This window comes from Hibiscus syriacus, unplaced genomic scaffold, assembly GCF_006381635.1.
Source record: "Hibiscus syriacus cultivar Baekdansim isolate YM2019G1 unplaced genomic scaffold, ASM638163v2 tig00117012_pilon, whole genome shotgun sequence".
In the NCBI taxonomy this organism is placed as follows: domain Eukaryota; kingdom Viridiplantae; phylum Streptophyta; class Magnoliopsida; order Malvales; family Malvaceae; genus Hibiscus; species Hibiscus syriacus.
In genome coordinates this window covers 1,022,700-1,036,711 of record NW_024063524.1, presented here as the reverse complement: position 1 = coordinate 1,036,711, position 14,012 = coordinate 1,022,700, and the positions used below count along the sequence as shown (strand labels likewise).

Here is a 14,012-nt window from a genome sequence, read left to right as displayed (position 1 = left end):
CCAAAACCCCCACTACTTTTCGCCTGGCTAAAGCCAATCAAACAGAAATTCGAAATTTTACTAAGTCCCTCTGAAATTGACTCTTACTTCTTTTTACTACGCATTTCCTTATTTATTAACCGAGAAGAAGGAATATATTTTTACATCAAGACGACAATTTTCAAATTGGTGTCGTTGCCAGGGACTTCGCCAAAGTTACTAAGTTTTGTTTGCTTTTGATTTATGACCAAGACTAATCTGGGTGCATTAGTGGAGTACGACCAGGAAATCGAAGCCATAGATAGGAGACTTCATGCATAGACGCTTCAGGAAAGAATGAGACAATAATCAAATCCAGAATCAGAGTCAAATTCAGGTGAATCCGTTAATACAGAACCAATTGTGATGGTCGATCCTACTATCAGAGAGTTAGCTGCATCACCTACTGAACAAGAGCCTTTGTGCATTGATTTTCCCCAAGGTGAAACTCCATACCAGTTAAAAACTGGCCTTATTCATCTCCTCCCTACCTTCCATGGATTGCCAATGAGAATCCGCATAAACATCTCATGGAATTTCACATGGTCTGTTCTAGTATGAGACCACAGGGAGTAACCAAAGAGCAAATCAAACTTAGAGCTTTTCCTTTTTTTCTTAGACGATTCGACTAATGAATGGTTATTTTATCTACCCCCTAATTCTATTACTACATGGGCTCAAAGGACTCATCTTTTTCTGACAGGTTTTTCCTTGCGACAAAAGTAAGTGAATTACGAAGAGAATACTTGGAATGAACCAGCTTGATGGAGAGTCACTTTACGACTACTGGGAGCGGTTTAAAAAGTTATGTGCTAGTTGCCCACAACATGGGTTAATGGAACAAACACTCATTCAATACTTTTATGAAAGATTAACTCCCCTTGAAATAAAGATGACCGATACTGCCAGTGGTGGAGCTTTGGTGAACATGACTCATACCGAGGCTAACGATTTAATTTCCACAATGGTCGTAAATTCCCAACAATTCTGCAAAAATAATAAACCTCCTCGAAGGGTTCATGAGATAAGTTCATTTTCTTTAGAAAATAAGATAGATAAATTAACTAAGTCATCAACTCTATTGTTACAGGAAAGACATGACCAATTAGATTATATGGAATATGTGCATTGCCTAATCATCCAACAGACGGTTGTCCACTAATCCAAGATGACACAGCAACACAAGTCAATGCAGTTGGAAACTTTCTAGGACCTCCCCAAAGAGCTTATAATCCCTACGACAATACTTACAACCCAGGATGGAGGGATCATCCGAACTTCATTTATGCTTAGAACTCAAGACCGAGCCAAGGTTATCAAGCTAGACCACCTCCACCACCATAACAGACGCAGAAGATATCATTAGAATCAATTGTCTAGAGGTTAACACTTTCCCAGGAAAAATTCCAGATTCGTACTGAAGCCCACTTACATGAAATAGATAAGAAAATGAGCCAACTGGCTCAAACCATAGGCCGCTTGGAGTCACAAGGTAAACTTCCGTCTCAAACTGAGGTAAATCCAAGAGAGAATGTCAGCACCATCACTGTTCGGAGTGGTACAGTAGTGGCATCACCTATTCCAAAAGATGAAGCAATCCAAAAAGGGAAGAAGATTGATGATTCAAGATCTCAGAATAAGAGTGACGAAGAACAAACGGATCCAACGCCATCTCCCTATGATGTGCCACCACCTTTTTCATCGAGGTTTGTGAAAAAGGATAAACAAGCTGAGGAAAAGGAAATACTAGACGTATTTCGGAAGGTGGAAATCAATATACCTCTCATTGAGGTTATCCGAAATGTTCCAAGGTATACCCGATTTTTTATGGACCTTTGCACAACAAAGAGAAAACTTATCGGGAACGAGAAGGTAAATCTAGAAGAACATGTCTCAACAGGATGCAAAATATCAATTCATCTTGCCGAAAGATTTGTCATCTACCCAGAAGGACTTTTGGAAAATGTGCTGGTGGAAGTAAACGATTTAATATTTCCCGCTGATTTTTATGTAATTGACATGGAGAATGAATTGCACCTACTTCTCGATATTCTATTGGGCGTCCTTTCTAAGTAATGCACACACAAAGATTGACGTAATAAGCGAGACTTTAACCATGGAGTTTGATGGTGAGGCCGTTAAATTTGATGTGTATAAGGTAATGAACACCCATACAAAGTGGCGAGCATAATTATGTTGATATTATTGATCCTTTGGCAAATGAGTTTTATAGAAACTAAGTATCTTTTGATCTATACAGGGAGTTAGAAGACCACAATGAGGAAATAAGGAGTTAGAGAATTTATTTCTATTCATTCTGATTTACGTTTGATTCCTTCTAAGTATAAAGTTTCCCTTTTATTTTGCAAGCTCCTGAGATAGATCTAAAACAAATGCCGAAAAACTTAAAGAGTACATTTTTAGGAGAAAATGTTATTTCACTGGTTATTTAGGATAAGCTTTCATAGCTAAAAATCCGAAGAATAACCTATGAAATGCCAAATTCTACAAGGAGAAAATAGAAGAATTATACGATCGTAGAATTTCTCATAAGGAAATTCTTAGTTGGAAAAAAGCTTTGAAGTGGAAGAAGTATTTCTCTTAGAACCTGTAGTTTTGAACCAGGTTGTTGAGCTAACGACGTTAAACAAAAGTACTTTATGGGAGACACCCATTTTAATTTTGTTGCATTTATTTATTTTATTTCGATCGAGCAAGTTTCATTTAATTTTTATTTTTCAGGAATCAAATGTTTTTAATCAAGCTTAAACGACGAAGATTCGCACAAATTATATTCGAACAGTGCAAATATCAAATCCCAGGAGCAGTAGAAAACACGCAGAGCATTGACAAAATTTGTTCAAGGCCGTGCGCACCGTTTCATTAAAAATGGCACACGTTAGAATTACTCTATGAAGATCGGAACACGTTAGCAAAACTTAAATCACCTTTTTCTCTCTTTTGTGAGACATTCTGTCACCACATATGCCTCTCCCCTTCTTTCTCTCATTTCATGTGAGGCCCACATCTCTTCTTTATCTTCACTTTTTGAATTTAAAACCAGTTTTCTTTTCTACCCCATTATCCCTTATTTTAATTACCCAACCAATTTCACTCAAATTAAATACCCCACCCCCACGTGCCCTATTAAAAAAATCCAAAATCCCAACTCCTTTATCTTCCCCACACCAACTCTCCATCCCTGATAACCCTTCATCTCCTCTTCATCTCTGCCTACCGTCCTTGGTGGACGTCGCCTCCTCAATGCACCGATTTGTTTTTGCCATACCAAGCGATTCAGACACCCTTTTGCCGCAACCTGCTCCTCGCCCAACGCGAGTACGAGGCTTCACCTTCCCTGTAACACTTGGTGTTTGTACGCAACCGCCTCTTTTTGCCCTAAATCGAGCACTGTTCATCGTCCGTCTCTACCATGCTTTACATCACCATCCTTCCAGTCCATGCCAACCGTGGCCATCTCTTCCTCTTGATCACACCTATTGGATTTCCCATTGTGTTTCAATAATTCGAAGGTATCGGATAATACTCATAAGGTAAACTCCTATCATATTTTCGTTCAACTATTACTAATGTATTATCTTGTTTATGGTTTATAGAGAATTTTGATGCTGGTTTTCCACCGACGACACCACCTGATAATGTTTCCAGTTCGCGACATCAAACTGGGCAACCCACTTCACTATCCCAGTGCCTCACACTGCGGTCGTGGATCTGGGAAGTTCTCTATTCTTCTCTCGTACTTTAATTTTACGTTTTGAGACAAAACGCTTTAAGTGAGGGGGAGTAGTTTAGGTTGAATTTCCCTTTCCTTATCTCTATGTTTTGGTGCTAGTATGTGTTGATTGGATTTGCAAAAATTTCATTGAATTTCTTTGTCTTGTTGATTTTTTTGGAATGTCATGATTGTTTGAGAACATAATGTTTAGGTTAGGATATTTTGATAGCGGACAACATAACTTATGAAAGTTGGTATTTTTTGTGATATTTCATGATTTTGTTGGGTGAAATGTGCTTAGCTCAATGCATGAAAAACAATTTGGTGAGATTGAGCCTTTTTAAGCATATCATTTTTCTCTCTCATTTGTTGGATCGAGTGTGTCGAATTTGACATTGGTATTCTAGAACCTGCATTTAAATACTGTCGAGATTACACATAAACATGATGTTTAAAATGATCTGGGCACTTTAGGATTAACCATTCTGTTTTCCCCACTAAAATTGCCTACCCATACATTTTCCCTCTAGTTAACCATCTTGAGTCTATTCTCACTTCTTTGTTTTCACCACATTTATAAAACCTGAGCATTTTTATTTTATTCCTCTTTTCTACCCTTTTCAGGCAGGTGAACAGTTAATCCGATGTATGCTACATGAAAAAAAGAAGAAAAAAGAAAAGAAAAGAACAATAACTTTCGAAAGAAAGAAAAAAAGAAGTGTTTGGAAAAAAATAAAAGAAAAAAAGACATGAGAAAAAAATGCCCAAAACAACAACAAAGAGGAAAAAATCAAATGCATTTCGAAAAATTTTGTTGTTTGATAGTTTGTCTTTTTATCTTGTTGCGTTTAATGTTTAGATGGAGTTGAACTTGTTATTTGTTAGTTCCTTGCCTTGAATTTTTTTAGCCATGTTTTAGCCTTCCCTCACCTTACCTAAGCCCCGTTACAACCAATAAAAGACCCTTTGATTTATGCATCTTGTTCTCATTAGTAGTGAAGATTTGATTTACTTGTAGGCCTATGGTAATATCTTGTCAATTTTGACATTGAGTGTTTTTATACCCTAAACACATTGAGTGATTTGAGTGAATCCCGGTAAAGTGTTGAGTTATAAGCATTGATATTGATGAATGAATGGATTACAATTGCATTTGACTTTTTTCCAATTTGTGATGTTCAATTGATTGATTCTTGACTTGAATAATTATTTTGGTCTCTACATTGCTTCCTTGAATGTGAAACTTGAAAAAGAAACGTAAATGGAATTTTTTTACTTATTTGATTATATTATACTTGAGGAAAAACGTGAGATAAGTGAGGGGGAATTTGATGAGTGTTTAGAATTGATAGTATTTGCTCGTTAATTCTTCGATCTTATGGAACTATTGCTACTAACTTGGTTGTGTTATGCTTGTTTTTGTGCAGGGTCTTACTTTCCAAAATTAGTGGTAAAATTGGCGCATTCTGTATTTTTTTTTTATTTAGTCACGGTTGGAGACATGGGTACGACTATGGGCATAACACGGTCTGACATGGCAGTTTCTAGAAGGACCAGTCAGCGACAGTTTCTAGAAGATCTAGTCAGCGCGCCTTCTGGAAGATGGACGAGCATAGTTACATTAGGAGACTGTTTAAAGTTTGAATTTAGGAAAAATAATTATCTTTAGGATTATTTTATTTTATTCCTTTTTTTATCTTTAGGCTTTTAGAGGCTATAAATACCCCTTGAGGTAAGCCTAAATTCACAACTCAGATTACAATCTTCTTCTTCTTCTCTAGTTTTATAAAAATTCTCTCTTTTATTTTATTTTCAAGTTTTCTGTTTTTTACTTTAATTTTAGCTTTGTTTTTAAATATGCTAAGTATGAATTTTGCCATGCTTAGCTAATTTTCTCATAAGCCAAGAGCTGAAGTGATGACTCAATTCCAATGGGAGAATTGAAATAGGCCCTTAATAATTCAGAATATCTCTCTCAATCTCTGTGCTTATTTTTCAAAATCAAAATAGTTTTCAAATTAAGATTTACTTAGTCAAGAGTTGTTGCGATTAATAAGTGGGAGGAATGATCGGCTTATTGAAAACACATTCGACTTCCTGGGAACACACTTGGTGAGATAGTTTCGCCAAGAAGGAATTGAGATCGAAATTAATGGCTATTGAAGCAACAATCCAAGTCAGTCACCACAGACTTAAACGGTAGTGATCTACGACAATTGTTGATTGGATCGTTTCCGAAGCTGGAATCAAATATTGTCTTGGGTATTCAGTATACAAAATAGAGTCACGGGGATTGCCCTTGTAGAAAAGTAACCGCCGTGAATCCCAAAGGGAAAATCTAATTCGATGATCTAAAGAATTGAGTCAAGCGGGCTTGAGGCTATTTTTACCATATCTATTTAAACTTTAAATCATGTTTATTATTTAAATACTTTTTACCAAAACCTACTACTTTTCGCTTGGCTAAAGCCAATCAAACGAAATTTGAATTTTACTAAGTTCCTGTGGAATTGACCCTTACTTCTCTTTACTACGTATTTCCTTATTTATTAACCGAGAAGAAGGAATTTATTTTGACATCAAGATGACAGTTGTCACCTCCATCTTGATATCCTAACCCATCTAACTGCTGACCGACATTGGATCTTCGTCGAGATAACTCACTAGATGAATGCGTTCAAGAGGATTTTAGGGATGAGATTCAGAGCTTCAATTACAGCATCAGTAGAGCCAGAGGGTGGCCTAGTCTTCTAGACCTACTCAAACATCTACCATGAGGGCCAAGGATTCTTAAGGATCATGGAGGGCATCGGTAAGTTGGACTCGAAGGCTATCCTAGAGCGTAGATAGTGGGGATAGATTGGGACCTCTTAGGAGACCCTTGCCATCGACATCTGTAGAAAGTGACAGCAGATCCGTGGAGACCCCATACCTAGCCAATCAGACTTGTAGAGAGAGGTAACCTAGAACGTGCCATGCTGGGACTTGAGGGTGCTTTAGTTGTGGCTCACTTTACCACTTCATTTAGGATTGCCCAGAGGCTCAGAGTGGGGTTGCAGAGAAGACTCAGAGATCCATCCAGTCAGACTCGAGAGGTTGAAGACCCATGAGAGGTGGAAGTTTTTCTTTCGGATAGCATAATAAAGGCTCAGCTAGATCAGTTATCGGCTTAGAGCCATGTATAGCCTCCCATTAGTATGTCGTCCGAGCTCAAGAGGAGTGTGACGCTATTGATGTAATTTCATGCCCCTTTATCATGTTTTCTATTCTAGTTACAACGCTAGTAGATCCAAGATTCATCCACTCGTACATATGTTATGACTTAGCCCAAGAAAGAAACCTAGCAACCAAGGACTTAATATAGGAGTCAGGGTATCTAGTCTTCTAGGGTTGAACATTCTAGTTGACAAGATCCACCATCGATACCCAGTGGGAATTTAAGGTGAAATATTTCCAACCGATCTAATAAAGTTACCGTTTAAAGAGTTCTAATTAATCTTGGGTATAAATTGGCTTTCAGAGCATGATGTTAGTTTGAGGTGAAAGGCTAGACAACTTAAACTTAAGAAGGTTGATGGAACCAAAGTTGTAATGGTTAATGAGAAAGTGTACAAGGATTGTGTCGACCATCAAGGAGCGAAAGAAGTTAGATCGAGGCTGGGAAGCTTTCTTGGCTCACATAATCGACACCCAAGTCACTATTATGAGACTTAGAGATATTCGAACTGTGCGAGATTTTCTAGATGTATTTCTAGTGGAATTTCTAAGATTACAGCCCGATCAAGAATTAAAGTTCGACATTGAAGTTTTGTCAAGTTCTACTATGGTGTCCATTGTTCCTTATTGTATGCTACCGGGGGCTAAAAGAATTGAAAGCTCAAATTTAAGAGTTATTGGAGAAGGGTTTCTTCCGACCAAGCATTTCTCCTTAGGGAGCGTCGGATCTCTTTGTTAAAAAAGAATGACATATCGATGAGGTTATGCATTGACTATCGTCAATTAAATAAGTCAACCATTAAGAACCAATATTCCCTTCCAAAAAACAATGACCTCTTTGATCAACTCAAGAAAGCGTGTGGGTTCTGTAAGATAGACTTGAGATCGGGGTACTACCAGTTGAAGGTTAAGGATGCCGACATAACCAAGATAATGCTCATAATGAGGTATGGTCACTATGAGTTCCTTGTAATGCCGTTTGGACTAACTAACGCTTCAACAACATTCATGGACTTAATGAATGAAGTCTTTGATTAGTGCTTAAATTATACATTATTTTATGATTAATTACTCATTGATTATATAATTTTAGTTGCTAACTTGGGCCTTTTCATTCATTTTCGATGTAGGACATTGAATTCCATAAATTATGCTAAGAACAACAAAATCGTGAAGTTCTTTTTATGGATTCATTACTGAATTAGTGGGCACGACTTGGGACATGACACAACCCGACATGGCATCTAGTCAGTAGCTGATGAGGCAACTGACGTGGTGATGATATGGTGGTTGATGTGGTGCCCAGTCAACAGTTTCTAAAATGCCCAGTCAGCAGCTTCTAAAAGATTCAATCAGAAGTGGCGTGGAGAAGGAGACTTAGACAATTTTTTATTTTCAATTAGGATTTATCTTTTTTTTTTATTTTTAGGAATTATATTTAGGAATTATATTTTGTTTTAAATACTACAAGAAAATATACCTTTAATGACACACGAACAATGACACACGCTAATTTATGATTTACAAAAAAACGCGTGTCATTAAAAATGTCATGTTTTTAAAATCTGAATGATTTATAACTTACAATAATGTGTGTCATATTTAATAGTCTAATCCAAAAAATTTGAAAAAACACGGAGTACAATTTTAATTGCGTGTCATCTGTAAAAGTCGTATTTTAATTTTTCCACCATTATTTTCATCATTTCCCGCTTCTTCCCCCTCGATAACCAATTCACGACGTATGCTTCCCCTCATTTTTCTCTTTACATCAGTCCACTGGTTTGGCCTTTGAGCACAACACAGATGAGGGAGTCAAAATTCAAGGGTTTCCACAGGTATTCCTTGTTCTTTATTCACGACCACCGACTCTACATGACAATCGAGCTCGACAATGACCTCGTCGCTTTGTTGGTTCACGATCCCTAGATTTACCCCGACATACTTCCTGAAGGTTCTCATTTTCTAGATAAGGCTAAGACTGAAGGTGGAACTGAAGATGATGGCGAAGATGAAGATGAATATGAAGATGATGATGGAAATGGAGATGACGAAGAAGAAGAGGAACTGACGATGAGAAACAGATTGATGAGAAGGTCGTTCAGTCTAAAAAGGTTTATCTTCTCCCTTTCTTGTATTGATTAAAGTCCTGACATTAGATTGATTCATCGATTGTGAATTTGGTTGCAGGTAGCGGCAACATTGTGCGTAGGATTTGGCAGCTTTTCTGACCCTCCTGAAGCGCAGGGTCTCGCTCATTTTATAGGTTTCATTACTTTCAGCTCTATTCATTCTGCTCAACTGCACTAATTTCTTCTCTGCTTAATATTCGTGAGTTTTAAAAGTCCGTTTGCAAGGTTCTCAAGGGAAGCCAGAGTTTAAGGTGAGAATTTGATTCATCTCTGTTTCCTTACCTAGATAGAAAGATACACCTTTGGAGCCTTTTTCATGTTTGGTAAAGTTTACTAAAAAAATTGCGTACCTTGTATTTGATATAAGGATTGAATGTAAAGAGATGGAAAAACAAAATATGTGTTTTTAAAGAAAACTTGAGACTTTTTTGTGTTTATTAGTTTTGGCAAAGATGGGCGGTATGGAAAGAGCTAAAATTTGAAATAAATTTAATAATTTTTTGTTCTAATCACATCATTATGAGAAGTATGCCTTTTGTTTTATATGATTTCATTGCTGCTTTTGATATTCTTAGTGATAACTGTTGGTTTTTTAGATTTTATTTTGACTAACTGTGTCACAGGGTATTGTTTGAAGTCTGAACAATCTTGCTGGAGTAGAACCGGGAAAGTCTTAGATCACTGCATTGCTTGGCGTTTTGTTTTTTGACTATTGCTAATGCTATGGTTATGACCAAGATTCGGAGGAGCAGCTTCTCTCGAAACCTTTCCATTGCAGCCCAATCTCTAGGCCCTGGACTTATGTGTGGGCCTAATGGCACGATCTTTCTATCTTCTGGGATACACGACCTTGACAGTAATACATACACATAATTGCCTAACATTCTATTATCAGTGACTTGAGTGACGTGTTCTCTTATTCGATAGTTTTTACTTGTTATGCAGCGGTATTGGGTGGTGGGTTCCCTTTGGAAAGCCTGGTTATGGTGATGGAAGATGAAGAAGAACCACATCACATGCTTTTGTTAAAGAATTTCATGGCTCAGGGACTTGTTCACGGTCAACCTCTTCTCTATACTAGTCCAGCTAGAGATCCAAAGGTATTTTTGGGTACTTTGCCCAGTCCTGCTGTATCCAAAGAAAACAAGTGACAAATCCCAGGAACCTGATCCAAATCAGGTCCCTTTATCTTTGACACTTGTTTTCTTTGGTTTCTCAAGTTTGTTTGAATTATCTTGTGTTTAAATGCTCAGATTGTGAATGTTGTATTAAAAACAATTGCAGGAGAAAGGTCTAAGAATTGCTTGGCAATATAAGAAGTATTTTAGTGAAAATCAACTAACTTTTGATGGCCAAAGTGGTAGTTTATCCCTCATTACACTCCTCACTTTTCAGTTGTTGTTTGAAAGTGCACTATTCTTAATAATTGCTCAAGCTACCGTCACTTTTCTGTTGTTTGTTTGAAAGTGCCCTGTTCTTAACCAATGTCCATGCTATCGCTCTTCAGTTACTTATCTAAAAAAATGCCCTGTTCTTAATTAGTGTTCATGTTATCTTCTTTTCCAAAGTACAAGTAGTCTCTCTTTATGTGAACATGGTGCAGATAGAAAACGAGAGTACTCTAATGAATTTGACTTGCAGAAGCCCCTAGAGAGGCACTTAATCAATGGCCAACACACATAGATTGTGTTAGCATCCAAGATTTTTCTGACATTTCCACTCTTCAAGATCGATGTGCAACATTTTTATCTCAGTTCCCACAGTATCATTTTTTGCCTTCTTGTTCATATATTAATGATGTTGGAAGTATTTGATCATGCTGGCATATTTGCTAGTATCTTTCAGTTCCCGCGGAATTATTTGATTTTATTATTACTTGTTATGTCATCTCCCTTATAGCTGCATGAAGAATCCTGTATAAAGCTCCAAAATCTTAATTTTAGTGTCTTTGATTAACTTGCCATTACCTTTCTTTTCCTTCTTTCCATTTGGTATACTTGTCGGTCATTCCTCTTTTTCGGTAATCTTATAGAAATGATGGCAGCATTTCTTGTGATGTTCATATCACTATCCAATCATTTTGTGCTCCACAGTGTGCGTATTCCAACATGGTTAGTGGAAATTTTTTAGATTTTATTGAGATATTATAAATTCATGTTTCTTTTCCTTATGAGTGCTTAAATATAAGATGTTTTGGACCATTGAAGTTGTAGAAGTCGTAGTTTTGGAACTCACTTTGATGGCATACCATTTTTAAAGGGTCAAAATATGAATAATTGCAGGAGTGGGATATGCTTAACTACTATTAGATCTCTCAAAAGCATGGTACAGTCTTCGAATTCGGTAGCCATAATAACCTTTCCTCCTTCCCTTCTTTCACCATCCTTCTGTAAAAGATGGCAGCACATGGCAGACATATTGCTTTCAGTCAAAGCAATTCAAGGTTTATTGTCAGTCTACCTCGTGCTCATCATTTTCACTTATTGGTTCCAAGTTTGTACCGACTTGTTAATATTTTGGATTTTTCATTTAGATGAAGACAAGAAGTTGGCACTACTCCTCACTGGTTACAAAGATATGGTTGGCTTTCTGAATGTGCACAAAGTGGTACGCATCAACACACAGGTTCGTAAGCATTAATCTTCATCCTAGTCTTGTACAGCTTTGATGCCTTATAAATGATAAGTGATTCTTGATTAGTCTGTGGAATGTAGATAATGTTTTTCATTTGCTTCAATTTCCAATGCTTAACCCCTCAAGTTTATTCAATATGCTTAACTACTACTAGTACTAATAATATGCTGATATCATATTTTAATACCCTGAAATTAATATGATCACAATAACAATGTTTCTCGTTGTGTTTCTGTAATTGGCAGCTCAATTTTATAATAAAATGTACGTAGTCAGTTACTGCTACTATGATTGTTTCTATATTTGTGTTTCTATATTGTATGTGCTTATATATTTTTTAAGGTTGCTTCACAAATTTTGTGTATTTTAGCCACAATTATTAATGGTGCTTCACTTTTTCCTTGCAGATATTTGACATAATTGGTTATCTTTATCAATATCTTAAATTATTACGTCAACTTTCCCCTCAAGAATGGATATTTAATGTTGTTTTTGATAAATAAAACAAGGAAGCTATATTTATTTCTAATTTATGGTATTTGCTGCTGCATTCCATTAACTATTCCTTTTGTTTCTTTGTTGCAGAAAATTTGCTTGTTTATCCACCAGAACATGTTATCTTTGGAGACTATGTCTATGAGTTATGGGATAAGGAGACGATAAGAAAGATTCTAGGTTTCTTCACTCCGAGAAACATGAGAATTGATGTAGTAACAAAATCCTTCAAGCTAAATGGTACCATGTTCTGTTCTATTTAGTCATCATATTCTTATTGTAAAATATTGGACCATGTTTCTATGTTCCAAGAGTCTAAGAACAATGACGATCTAATTTGAAGTCATATGGCTTTCTTTGATTTGCAACTACCAGTTGGTTGGATTATCCCTTTTACATTGTAAATTCCCACAATTATCATGTTTCTTATGTTATGTTGATTTTGTTTAACTAAAATGTGCTTAATTTCTTTTATTTATACTGATAATTATGGGAAATCAACTGAGTGCATATACTCTCTGACACACAATGTGTGTCATCTTCATTTATGAAGAGGGCTTCAATGACACGCAATGTAAGTCATACATGCGTGTCATAAATTTATGACGCACAACTGTGTGTCATCTTCATTTATGACGGGGGCTTCAATTACACGCAATGCGTGTCATAAATACGCGTCATAAATGTGTGTCATAAATGTGTGTCATAAATGCGCGTCATAAATTTATGACACACAGTTGTGCGTCATCTTAAATTCATGTCGGTGGCTTCAACGACAGGCAAATGTGTGTCATGCACACCCATAGATGACGCGTAATGCGCGTCATTAAAGGGGGGTTTTCTACTAGTGGAATATTATTTTCTATGGTTTTGAGGACTATAAATACCCCATTAGGGTAAGCCTCAAAGGAATTCAACTTATCTTATGAGCATTCAATCATTTTCAAACTCTCTTGTTTCTTTCTTTCCTTAGATTTATAAAAGTTTTTCTTTCCTTTTATTTTTATTTCAAGTTTCTTTATTTTTCTTTCAAAATGATAAATATTGTTTCTACCATGCTTAGCTAAGTTTTCTATAGCCAAGGGCTAAAGCAATGACTCGATTCTAAGTTTTTTATAGTCAAGGATCAGTAATCGACCATCCTTTTATAATCAAGGTTATTTCATTCGAAAATTACTCGTTGGAATTGAATTTTGGTTTCAATTAACAATTGGGATGAAGGATCGTCCTATGGCACATTCGACTTTCTGTGAACACACTTAGCGGCAGTCCGCTAAGGGAAACTGAAATCGGTTTAGATTCTTAATTGAGACGATAGAATCTGAGTCGGGTTTTTCTATATTTATAAAACATTGAATTAATAAGTGATTGACGCTATTATCTCACAAAGAACCAAGATCTAAAGATATATATTTTATATTCTCGATTCATTTGAGAAAAAACAAGTTATAAGGATCGGGCCCTGTAGACTGTAACCGACATAAGCTCGAAGGTAAAATCCTATTTAAGTATCGATTAAAATTAAGGCAAAAGCTTTAGCCCAAGGTTAGTTTTTACCAATTGAATTTTTATTTTCTTAATTTACCATCTTATTTTATTTCAATCACTTTTATTACTTCACTTCAACTATCCAAAATATCCCCTCTATTTTCTTTTACAAATCACGCCTGAAGCAAGATCAAAAGCGAGGAAATTGTCAAACTCCTAGTCCATGTGGATCGACCTTTACTCTCACTATTCTACTTATTCTTATTTATTTTATTGAGATTAAGGCTATTTAT

The 14,012-nt window shown here is 36.3% G+C and overlaps 1 pseudogene; it reads left to right on the top strand.

Moving 5' to 3' along the window:
• The first annotated feature begins 9,825 nt into the window (after positions 1 to 9,825).
• Positions 9,826 to 12,399, top strand: LOC120195346 (annotated as a pseudogene).
• The last annotated feature ends 1,613 nt before the right edge of the window (positions 12,400 to 14,012 follow it).